Genomic DNA, 12374 nt, shown 5'->3' with positions numbered 1-12374 from the left:
CTTTATACATAGTCACTATGTAATCCTTCTCCAAATCTAGTGCCATTCAGCTGCACTTGGAGCTCCTTGTGCCAAAAGGACTGCTAACCAAAAGGTTGGGAGTTCGAATCCAGTGAGCGGGGTGAGCTCCTGTCTGTCAGCTCTAGCTCCCCATACGGGGACATGAGAGAAGCCTCCCATAGGATGGTAAAAAATCAAGCATCCGGGTGTTCCCTGGGCAATGTCCTTGTAGACGGCCAATTCTCTCACACCAGAAGCGACTTGCAGTTTCTCAAGTCGCTCCTGACACACACACACAAAAGCTGTACTTGGTCATTAATCCCATTATTCCTAGCCAATAGCTATGCTAGTAGAGGTCCATGGACATTTTAGTCCAATGTATCTGGATGGGGCTGGGGTGAGAAAGGCTGAACCATATATCGGCCTTTAAGTCTGGCAGTGGGCATCTGGGCAAGTTCTTAAACTGATCCCAGGAATGAGGAACCTGTAAGCAGTGAAACACAATATGAGGTAGAAGTAATAAAAGTCGCTTGGCTTTCAAAGATTATTCTATTTGAGAATGATGGTTAAATCAGTTAAGAACAACCTGGAGATACATGACTAAGAGCACAAATTATGACTTCAGTGCTTAAAGAATTCAGAAAGTAGAAAACACACAGCCTCAAAGGTCACTATTGAGAGGGAAGTAAAGTTGGTGGGGGAGCTAGAGACTGTGTTTACATAGAAGCAGTACTTAAGGAAGAGTTTCGGCACCAAAGCAGAAAGCTTTCCCTCCTCCCTTTTCAAGAGAAGAAATAGGGAGTTATCCTCTATCCTATCATTTCCTTTAATGAACATGCCAAGTATTTCAATTTTGGAGAAAAGCCACCTCAACTTGATTGATATCAACAACAAAAATGCAATGTCTAGAATGTTTGCTGAAAACCAGTCTTGTTGGCAATGACTACCAATAATGTTCTAACCTGTCTACCATGTAGTTCAAATACTCCCTCCCTCATATTTCAATGATTACTTACTAGAACTAGGAAGCTAAACTCCCACTGCCTGCATTGGCAGCCCATGGCCCAAAACAACGTGGGTGGGACCAACATTCATCTACCTCATCGGCATCTCTCTGGATAACAGTTTTATATATCATGAGAATATCACCTACCGCTGAAAGACACCAAAAATGGGTTGGCCATACAATACAGTAAGAAATTAGAAAAAGTGTTGTTAGAATTAGTACAACTACCTCCTGTATGAGATTTTTGTACAGAATATAAAGCAGTCTGTTTCCTAAGAAATGTAATTCTGTGTTGGTGGCCCTAAGACTAACTGTTCATCTGTTGACTGAGGCACTGATTAAAGTGAGTTTAATGCCCCAAGGCATTTGCTAAACAAGATTCAGCAGCTAACAAAACAAAGCCCACCTTGCGTCAATGTTCTTCTACTACCACTGTGCCCTCTGACTCTGAATCCAAGTGTCCAGCAGGATTTTAAGGACTTTCTAAAACAGATGAAACAAGTCCATTAATTAGCCTAAAGTCAAGAACAATGGTGCAGCCAAAGTGAAATTTCAGATCAAGAGAATTAGTGTAGAGTGTATCTTTCCATCCATTTCAAGGAATGTGGCTTTAACTTTTGCAATGCAAACTATTATTTGCATTGAGTCATCTAAAACTAATCTATAGGATCTGGCTATAAGAAGATTAAAAACTTCTACTGAGTAAACGGAAAGTTATTTGGGTTAAATACCTTCTAAATGTAGCATGCATTCAGATTAAGTCAGATTTTTAACTGGTTTGCTAAAGGGTTAATTGGCTAAATATAGACACTTTATTGACTACAACCCTCATACTAAAACAGGGTGTACACATATGAGTTTAGAGTTACAGTGACCTATAATCCCTGCAGGGATGGGAGCCAATTATAATAATTCAGCTCTGGAAATGGATAGATCGTGGTGGATTTCTACTTACTCGAGAAGTCTTTTCAGACTACACTATTATAGCAACATGTAAAAAGGCCCTAGGAGAGTTTCCTCCTAGCAAGGTTAGTAAAGCCCTGGGGACATGAAATAGAGTTAGCTTGAGTGGTGATTTATATAATTGTTCTAGATATCTTTGCTTTTGCTTTGGAGCCTGGGTATCGTTATGGTTTACACAAGGTGTTGAAATAGGGTCCCCAGTTTCACTTGCCATTTTGAATGTCCCACCAATCTCATAGTTATGCTGCATTTCTAAAATACTTGGTGGAAGGGGGCTAGAAAGCAATAAGCAATAACAAGCAATAGGCTTCTTTTGTCCCTAAAATATGGAGAAGGATAGAGAATCTAATCAGGTATTGACATTGTTCTGTTGTAGTTTATTCATTCAGTCATTTCCAACTCTTCATGACTTCATGGATCAGCCCACACCAGATTACAATTGACATTGTAATCACCCCAAATTCTGGTAGGAAATGGAAGAGGGAAGTACTGGTGACCCTCCATAACTACGGATTCTGAGTTCCGTATATATTCATTTCTAAAGGCATTTTGGCCATTTTATACAAACTATTTATCAACTATTTATCCTTCAGGTTTACTGCACTGAGATGGTTTCCAGAAGATGATTCAAAGAAATTGTTCTTCTATGGCAGTGGTTCTCAATCTGGGTTTTGTTTTTTGTTTTGTTTTTTTCCGTGTCAAGAGCGACTTGAGAAACTGCAAGTCACTTCTGGAGTGAGAGAATTGGCCGTCTGCAAGGACATTGCCCAGGGGACGCCCAGATGTTTTGATGTTTTACCATCTTTGTGGGAGGCTTCTCTCATGTCCCCGCATGGAGTTGGAGCTGATAGAGGGAGCTCATCCGCGCTCTCCCCGGGTGGGATTCGAATCTGGCAGCTTGCAGATCAGCAGCCCAACCTTCAAGTCACAAGGCTTTGACCCACTACTCCACCGGGTACCCAGATGTTTTTGGCCTTCAACTCCCAGAAATCCTAACAGCTGGTAAACTGGCTGGTAAAAAACATCTGGGGACCTCCAGTTGAGAACCACTGTTCTATGGCCTTGGGCAGGCAGGGCTTTGCAAGAATCCATCATGTTGCTATTTTGTTCAACATCTGGATAAAACTAGTGGGTGAGGTCATCCAGTCAATTGAAATACACAGTCAGTTCAAACTCTGGGCAACATAAAGGTCATAGAAGTCATTCCCAAGAGAGGCTTGTCTATCTTTTTTCACCAGAAAAAGTGAAAAATACGGGAAGTAGCTACATGACAACATTTGGAGAGCCACATTATCATTTTAATTTGTTTGAGTAAGTATTCACTGTTACCTTGTTATTCATGTTTGGCCTTTCTGTGAACTAAGGAAAATCTATCATGGGATTTTCTTGGCAAGATTTGTTCAGAAGGGGATTGCTTTTGCCCTCCTCTGGGGCTGAGAGAGTGTGATTTGCTCAAGTTCACCTGGCAGATTTCCATGGACGTGGGGATTCGAATCATGGTCTCCAGAGTCATAGTTCAACATTCAAACTACTACACCATTCTGGCTCTCCAGTTTTATTTATATTCCATCTTTCTAAGCCTGGGACTCAAAATGATGTACAAATAAAAGACGTTACAATTAAAAACATATTAAAATGAAACCCAGACTATAACTATATTTAATATATATACTCTAAAAAGATTTTTAAAGTTACACAAAAGAACTGGAAGGACTGCAAGCAGAGGGCCATTTTAGCCTCTGGGAAGGGAGTTTCAAAGTGTAGAGGCAGCCACCGAGAAGGCCTTCTTTCATGTTCCCACCAGCTAGCTGTACCTGTGAAAATGATGGGACCGAGAGCAAGCCTCTCCTGTGGATCTCAGAGATGAGACAGGCTTGTATTGAGAGATGTGGTCTGTCAGATAGGCTGGACATAGGTCACATGGGATTTTATTGGTCATGACCAACAATTTGAATTTACCCTTGTCTTCCTCAGAAATATAGTCTTACCTATTATTTCAATACTACTGAACTCCAAAACGAGGACAGACATTTTTCTTCATAAATGCCACTCTAAATATCTATTTATTTGACTCCTCAAGTATCACCCAGACATCCTTGACTGTCAAAACAATGTATGCTTCCAACAAATACTATAAAACATGACAGCCAATGACATGTAAAACCTGGAGGTGCCATTGCTGAGAACTCTGCCACCCGTTTCTGCTTTCTAAATAAACTGCACTGCAGTATATACGCATGCTATTATTAAAGCAGTTTCAAATCAAACAGCAATTGACTCTTGTAAATCATGCTTTAATGAGGCATAATTAGCATTGGATATCCTAACTTCTTCATGTATTTAAAGCATACTGAAAGAAACTGGGCAAAATTGAAACCAGAAGATATTTTGCCTGTGTCCCATATGTATGAGTTATGGTATATGGAGAACAAGAGCATGAGAATTGATGTTCATTTATAAAGTTAAGAGCACATTCATGTCTGTTGAATTTTGATAGCTGGAAGGGTGAATTGATATCTCTCCACCAACTGATACGAGCAATGCCCCCAGTTTTCCCCAAGTGGGGAGAATAGCCCAGAATGGGAATTTATATGGATGGGATGAGAGTGGTTACAAACTGGCTTCAGACTTCCTGGATGTACAACTGTTCCATTGCCTCCCGGGTGGACCTTGAGCAGTGCCAGTGCTGGAGAAGATGCATCAAATTCCTCTATTGCAATCATTGGGTTATGGGACTGGAAACATATGGATCAGCAGAGTGAAAAGTCTTTTTGGCTTTGTAGAAGTCATCTTCAACACTTTTAAGTTTGAGTCATCATTACACCTGAGGGAGCTGCGGTGGCACAAGGTTGTGACCTGAAGGTTGCCAGTTCGAATCCACAAGAGGGTGTAAGCTCCCGTCTGTCAGCTCTAGCTTGCGTAACACATCCGGTCGTTCACTGGGGAACGTCTCTGTAGACTGCCAGTTCCCTCACACCAGAGAATACTTGCAGCATGTTCTCAAGTCGCTTCTGACACAATTTTTAAAAATCATTACAGCTGGTACCCATGAATACCAAAAGTTTCCAGTATATTACTGGAGGGATGAGGATTATTTCCTTTTGGCACTTCTAAATGTGCCAAATGTTCCCAATAGGAAAATCTCCCAAGACTTACTAGACCTAGTATGGTGTTGAGTTTCTCTTGCACCACAATAGGGCCTATTTGTCTGTAGTTTCTGTGACCTTTGAGCCCCATTGTGACGGCGCGAGTGGCGCCATCTATATGTTGGAACTATAAGTTTCAAGATTTGAATTGTTGTATCATGCCTGATTTTGCCCTTACCCTGTAAATGTAGTTGGATTGGTTATTTATATCTGTCAATCAATGTTGTTTGTACCTGTTATATTGCTCACTCAGCAAAACTGTTTGGCTCCACCTCTTCCTGGAGTAGGACTGTGTTTCCTCCTTTTCATTCCATCAGCAAGTTCTCTATCGGATGGACGTGAAAGAGAGGCTTGGCTCAAAAAGCCCTTCAAAAGTTACCTCTCAGCACCAATTCTGAGGTTCTTACCCTTGGGACTCACACTTCATATTCAGGGCCAACCTGAACAACGTTGAGGAGTCTCAAGCGCCTTCACATCAGTCCTTTGGCAACAGAGGAAGACTCTTGTCTTCAGATATAGGTCATTGGACTGAGGCTGAGTTTGCTCCGGCATTCACAGCCAGAGAAAGAGGGATCTGGACAAGCTTCATGGACTTAAACAATCAAAGACTGTAATGTATATTTTCTTTTACCCCCTTTGTGAACAATAAACCCAGTTTTTGAGTTATCTATGGTGTTTTGGTCCTTGGGAGTTCCAGTTTCCCTAAAGGAGGGCAAGAAGCAATCCCCTGGGGAAAGATGTCACGTCCATGCCTCTTTCACTAAGAGTTTACAGCCCCAGGCGCGACGGCACACCCATGATGAGTAGCTATAGCCACCATGGAATGCAAGAAAAGACATCTGCATGCAAGAGGAAAGGGATACGGTTGCTGTGGGAACAGTAACTTGGGTTCCCTTACCTTTCTGTAATTAAAGTATCAGCAGAGGAGCTCAAAGCGCATTTGTGTTTTAAAAGAGAGAGAAAAAGCTTTGTAAATACTTTATTTCATGCGCTTTTTGTGTACCCAATATATCCATAATTTTAGAGTCAAATCTACTCAGTTTATATTAACAAGACAAAGTTAAAAAAAACATACACTCTAATGAATAAGACCTAGGATCTGAAAAAGAAGCTAGAAGCTTTATAATTCACAGCAATCATTATTCTCCTTGATACTTGTCTTGGTGCCACAGCTACTTACCTCTAATTATATCAAAAAGTTGCACCTATTGTTCAAAAAGGGGGTCACGAGCTTAGAAGAGTGACACAATCAGAGTCTGAAATTAGAAACTATTTATTAATGCATGGGAAAAAATAGCAGCTTCTATGCCAGAGAAAGAACTATGCAGATCTCACTTTTGTTACAAAAGTCAGCAGGATGATTCTGACACAGGCAGGTCACAGAAGAGTTTGCGTGAGTAGTAAGGTATGATTTCATCAAATTAACATATTAACATATTAACATACCAGGACACACAAGTTAGTTTCTCTTTAATAAAGCATGTTGCAGTGCTGCATTTGACATACATACGCTAATACACTGGATAGATTTTTAGACTAGCAGGGCTTTGTGAGGTGAAAAACTACATGGTACTCCCTTGTTCCATATATGGAAGCCAACAAGGCTGCATATGAAGTCTGCTGCATATGAAGTCAGTAGCTAGGCTAGGGAGCACAGGTCCTGCCACATAATACAGACAGTTTTATCTGGTCCTTGGCCTCTTAATAAGTGATGCAGAATGGGATATAAAGGTAAAGTTTTCCCCTGACATTAAGTCTAGTCGTGTCCGACTCTGGGAGTTGGTGCTCATCTCCATTTCCAGCGTTGTCCATGGACACCTGCAAGGTCATGTGGCCGACATGACTGCATGGAGCGCCATTACCTTCCCGCCAGAGCAGTACCTATTGATCTACTCACATTTGCATGTTTTTGAACTGCTAGGTTGGCAGAAGCTGGGGCTAACAGCGGGAGCTCACCCCGCTCCCAAGATTCGAACCAGCAACCTTTTGGTCAGCAAGGTCAGCAGCTCAGCGGTTTAATCTGCTGTGCCACCGGGAACTCTGCAGAATGGGATACTGGATAAAAAAGTCAAGAGATTCTGGGTAGAGGGAGACAGAAGTAGATCCAGCCATGCATTCTCTGAGGCTAGATCTACGCTGCCAAATAATGCAGTTCAATGAAGTTAGACTGCATTCTGAAACTGCATTATATGGCAGTGTGGATGGATGGGACCTAAGTTAGCCTTTTGCCCTTGGATCAGTGGAAGGCAATACTTGGCTCTACCTCAAGTTGCAAAATAATTTGGAGTAAGCTGATGCCTAAGATAGTTATGTAAGCAGGCCTTGATAAGTCTGGCTTGAGAGCCTACTTAGGGTAGAGGAGCCATAACTTGCAAACATTTTAACAGTAGGGGCTATGTTCACACCAGCACTCCTCCATTGCTTTTCATAGGATGTCATGTTTAACGTAGTTTTTGTGGTTCTCTCATTTACCATTCTTTGCATCTTTTGAAGTGTTTGCAGTACCTGCCTACTGCCTTTTATCACAGTTGGCTGTTCTCATTCATTATGAAAAAGTCACACACAGCTAAAGATATTCCCCTCTTAAGGTCTGTTCAATAGCTTCCTCCACTCACAATTTGAGCTTAGCCTTTCTGAAGCTTGGATTAGTTTTCTAATTAATTTGAGCTGGGTGAAAGGTAATGGATCAACAGTTCTAGGGTTTCCTGTTTGTTCACTTGTTCATAGACAGGGAAGTTCATATGTATGAAGAGAGGGGTAATTATTCATTTCGGTCCTGCTTCTCTAAAGATAACTGGGGTGGGATTTCTACTCTAGTGGCAGGGATGTTTCATGCAGTGTGTGCGCTGATTAATAATTAGAGGTCTCTAACCATGGCTTAACAATTAACTGGTTCTCTACTGTGAAAAAGTATTTACAGAGCTATTCTGCTTCAGCTTCATTTTCCCACACAGTGCATTTAGGAGCCCAGCTGTCTGTTCTCCAGATGTCCCCTCCCTGCAGTGTATCTGTTTCTTCCAAATTTCTGTTCAGGTTGCTTTAACTTTCTTTTTAGTGCAGCAGTGGTGTATTTTGCAGAGCTCTAGTAGAAGTAATACTTCCCTGTTGGCCCACTGAAGGGCCAGCTCTGCCATTAGCCAGAGAAAGGCAGCTGCCTCAGAGAGCAGATTTCAAGTGTCATTAAAAGGCAAAAAGTTGATAAGGAATTTATCATTATGTATACAACTGAGTTTGTAAGATCTGAGCAGAGTTGGTGGTGATCAGGGATTTGGTGAATCTCCATGAGTTTATGTCAACTTTATGGCAAACAACACTGTCAGGGGAAGAGAAATACTCGTGGAGTTTTCCAGTCACAAATGTAAAAAAATAAAATTGGTGACCTTGAGTGCTATTCAACATTGTTTGGATTAGGGGAAGGGGACATACGTTGCTTTGCCTCAGGCAGCAAACTATTTTGGGCATCCCCTCCAGCTGGCACCAGAAAATAGTACCAGATGGCCTGCTGTAGGAACGTAGAGTTGAACATTGTTTTTTTTTATATAAACTTCCACAGTATAGTTGATCTGGTATATAAGCCTTCAATATTTGTATTTGTGTGACTGCTCCATACAGTATTTTCTTTTGTTTTTGTTTTTTACTATATTCACTTGATTCTCCAGTATTATATCAATGGCAAAATATAATATCTCATGGGGTGGGGACCATGCAGCCTTCAAGAATAATAATATACCATTCTTTATTAAAAACCCAGTGATTCCAGACTGTACTTTTTCCAAAGCAGAGAAATGGGATTGAGAAGCCAATACATTTGAAAGTTCAGAAAGTTGCTAAAAAGACCACAGAAACATTTAGTGTCATTATCTTGTGGGAGCTAATTTACAATTATTGTTTTCCTGCCAAAGTTGAATAGGGATATAATATCTGCAATAACCTGTAAAACCATCTGCCTGGATCTCCTTTACCTAACATATAAAAGATTGACTACATTATATTTAGCTACGGGATGCCAGAGGAAGAAATCAGAAGCATGAGGCTGGTGAGAGGTATAGGTCAGTTATGGGCACAGACAATTTTGCACTTGAAATATCGAGTCAAAATTACGTCTTCACAGAAGAAATGGAACCCAAAATTTAAATGACATGGAATGACAGGCAGGCAGAAAAGTAATAAAAGCAGTCAAATGGTGTCACCTTTTAAAATCTATTCTCTTCGATACAGAAGAATTGGGAGGAATCATTGATCCTAGTCCACTTCCAATGCAGGAATCTACAGCTAAAGCACCTGTGATTGATGGCCATCATATCTGTGGCCAAACATCCAGCATTGACCACATTCTGTAGTTATTATCTTCCAATGTCAAATAGCTCTAATTATCAGGAAGCAGAAAACACCATGCTATATCTAGTCCTGGCACAGCAGTTTTGCAGCTTAAAGCAAGGTATATATCTAAAGCTGGTGGATACCAAAAATTATTCAAAGGCAAATGATTGCATGGGGACATGTTTCTGGAGTGATTAGTTGAAAAAGGGCTGTATCTTAACAATGTGTTTAGTGTCCTCATGGTTCATATATTTTTCACATTACAGAGAAATGGTGATGTCTGGACAATAATTACATCTATGCCGTGTCATATTATGTACAACAATCTTAGATAAAGAAAGATAAATGTATGTCTTATGCTCGTCTGGAAGCTGTCATCCTTTAATGCTATGTTGATCTAGCAATGCATTTACCTCCTTCCCATTTTGTATTTTCGTAATGAGGTTACAAACCGTCAAATAAACTCCTACCCCTTTGTTTTGTGAAGCTGAGTGTTGCTTCAGCATTTAGTGGAGAAATATTTAAGATCTCCAGCACACCACACATAGCCTACTGTCAGATGTGTCCTTCAAATATTGCCTTCTGGCAAGTCATGCTCCACTCTCCAAGTTCCAGCGCAGGTTGGTACAAGTCAGGCAAACTCCCTAACTCCTTCATAGAAGTCATATTTCAAACCAAATCTAATTCTAGCTGCCATTGCCTCAGGAGGCTCATGGAGAACAATATCAAGAAGAAGTCAACTCCTCCATTAGTAATTGCACGAGAATCCTATTTAAAATTGGAAGGTATCCCAGGGTTTTTTTTCTCCCAGCTCTTGCAGCATTCTGTGTAACAAAGCCACCTACAAAAGTTGCTTAGCCAGGTTTTTACATCCTCCACAGGAAATTCTACAACATCCCTACTCATATCTATTATTGCCCAACTATTCTGTCTGTAGGGAAGGAAGGTTACTAATGTTCATCTTCAGTTTATCTTTCTTCATCTTAAACTCATGGTCTCGTTTGAAGTATAGTAACTTTGGCCTTTTAATAAGTTTATCATTCATATACATCTTTGAAGACATGATGTATCACTTTCATATCTACTGAATCTGTAATAATTTGTTAAAATTTTTAATCCTGGTATAGGACCTCAAATAGGTAGATTTTTCCAGTAGTATAAACATTGACTCTCAAAGTAATATTGCCCTTCCCAAGATTTTGGGTACAGTGTTTCTTCTAATGTACATATTGTACATTTCCGCAGTTGTAACCTGCTCATACAAGTCCTTCCTACGACTCATTATACATTGGCTTCAGATCGTTATCATCTGCTTCTGATTTATCCATTCAGTTTGCATTCATGTTATTTGGTTATGTGTAATGATCATTTCCCCAGAGTTACATTTTATTGTTTTCGAGTCAATTTTCCAATTTATCATGATGATTTTAATTGCCACACTATCCTTCAGACTGTGTGCACCTCTCCAATTCTGTCTCATCAGCAAATGTTATAAATATGTATCATAATCGTTTATCCAAATAATTCATCAAAAAGGAATGGAAATCATGAATTGAAACAGCATTTCACAGTCTTAATCATAATCAAGATTGCTTTTCGAGAGGCAAGTCCACAAAGAGGAATCACAGGTAAATCATTGCTTCTGGTTAATATAGCCTCGATACCCCTATTTAGAGTTAATTTTGCATATCTACAGCTTGGCTGAGCTTAGAGAATCAAAAAATAACTACACAAGGCCTTTTTATGATACCCTGGAGAGGCAAAAAGATTTCCCAAAGACTGTTGTACAGCAGGAGGTGGGAGAGTTGCAGAAAAACACTGAAAAGGTGCTGAGAAATGCCAAACACAGCATATGGTCCTCAAGATGTACCGCAAAGTGAAGCTACAGATGGAAACATTCTCTTGCATCAGCATGAATGAATTCAAACATTGGATCAGAAACGTATAATACAATCCAGAAAAGCATACCAACCATCCTTTAAGCAGATGACAAACTGAAACTGAATATAACAAAAAAATATCTTCTATTAGGAAATAATTGGTGTGGAGGAAACAAGACTCCCAGCACAGAGAAATTCTTGCTTTATATATAACACTCAGTGTCATACTAGATAAAGGTAGAGATTTTCCCCTGACATTAAGTCTAGTCGTGTCCGACTCTGGGGGTTGGTGCTCATCTCCATTTCTTAAGCCGAAGAGCTGGCATTTTGCATAGACACCTCCAAGGTCATGTGGCCGGCATGACTGCATGGAGCGTCGTTACCTTCCTGCCGGAGCGGTACCTATTTTGCATGTTTTCAAACTGCTAGGTTGGCAGAAACTGGGGCTAATAGCAGGAGCTCACTCCGCTCCCCAGATTCGAACTGCTGACCTTTCGGTCAGCAAGTTCAGCAGCTCAGCGGTTCAATCCGCTGCGCCACTGGGGGTACCTCAGTGCCTAAATATATCCAATTATAGAACAGACCTATATAGCCCTTGGAAGTGCTATATATGCATTACCTTTGTGATCTCACAATCATGCATTAAGAGAGATCAGTATTCTTTGAATTTATTGTGAGTGTGGGCTGAGGCTGGCAGTTGGTATTTTGCCTAAAGCTGTCTAGTGAATTCACAGCTTTATGCAACAGTCAGTTCTAATAATTTGAATAGAACTTACTTCCAGGTGAGTTAAATGTGCTTAGGTTTGCAGCCCAAGTGAAAGGATTATAGGTTTAACATCCCAGAGCAAATAGAGTACTTGAATAAATAGTGTAATTTTGCCCAAATAATGTACAATATATGAAAACATATCAGTAAGCAAGGTTGTTTCTGCCAGTTAATGAAAAACTGGAGGAAAACTCTTTTTATTATCTTCCCATTTCTGTGTTTTAAAAGCCTAATGTATTCTGAACATTTCTTCATTATTCTCACCCATTGCTCAGTAATTCTGCCATAAACTT

The sequence above is a fragment of the Anolis carolinensis genome, chromosome 4 (genome assembly GCF_035594765.1).
Source record: "Anolis carolinensis isolate JA03-04 chromosome 4, rAnoCar3.1.pri, whole genome shotgun sequence".
NCBI classification, from domain to species: Eukaryota; Metazoa; Chordata; class Lepidosauria; order Squamata; family Dactyloidae; genus Anolis; species Anolis carolinensis.
This window is presented reverse-complemented; position numbering follows the sequence as displayed.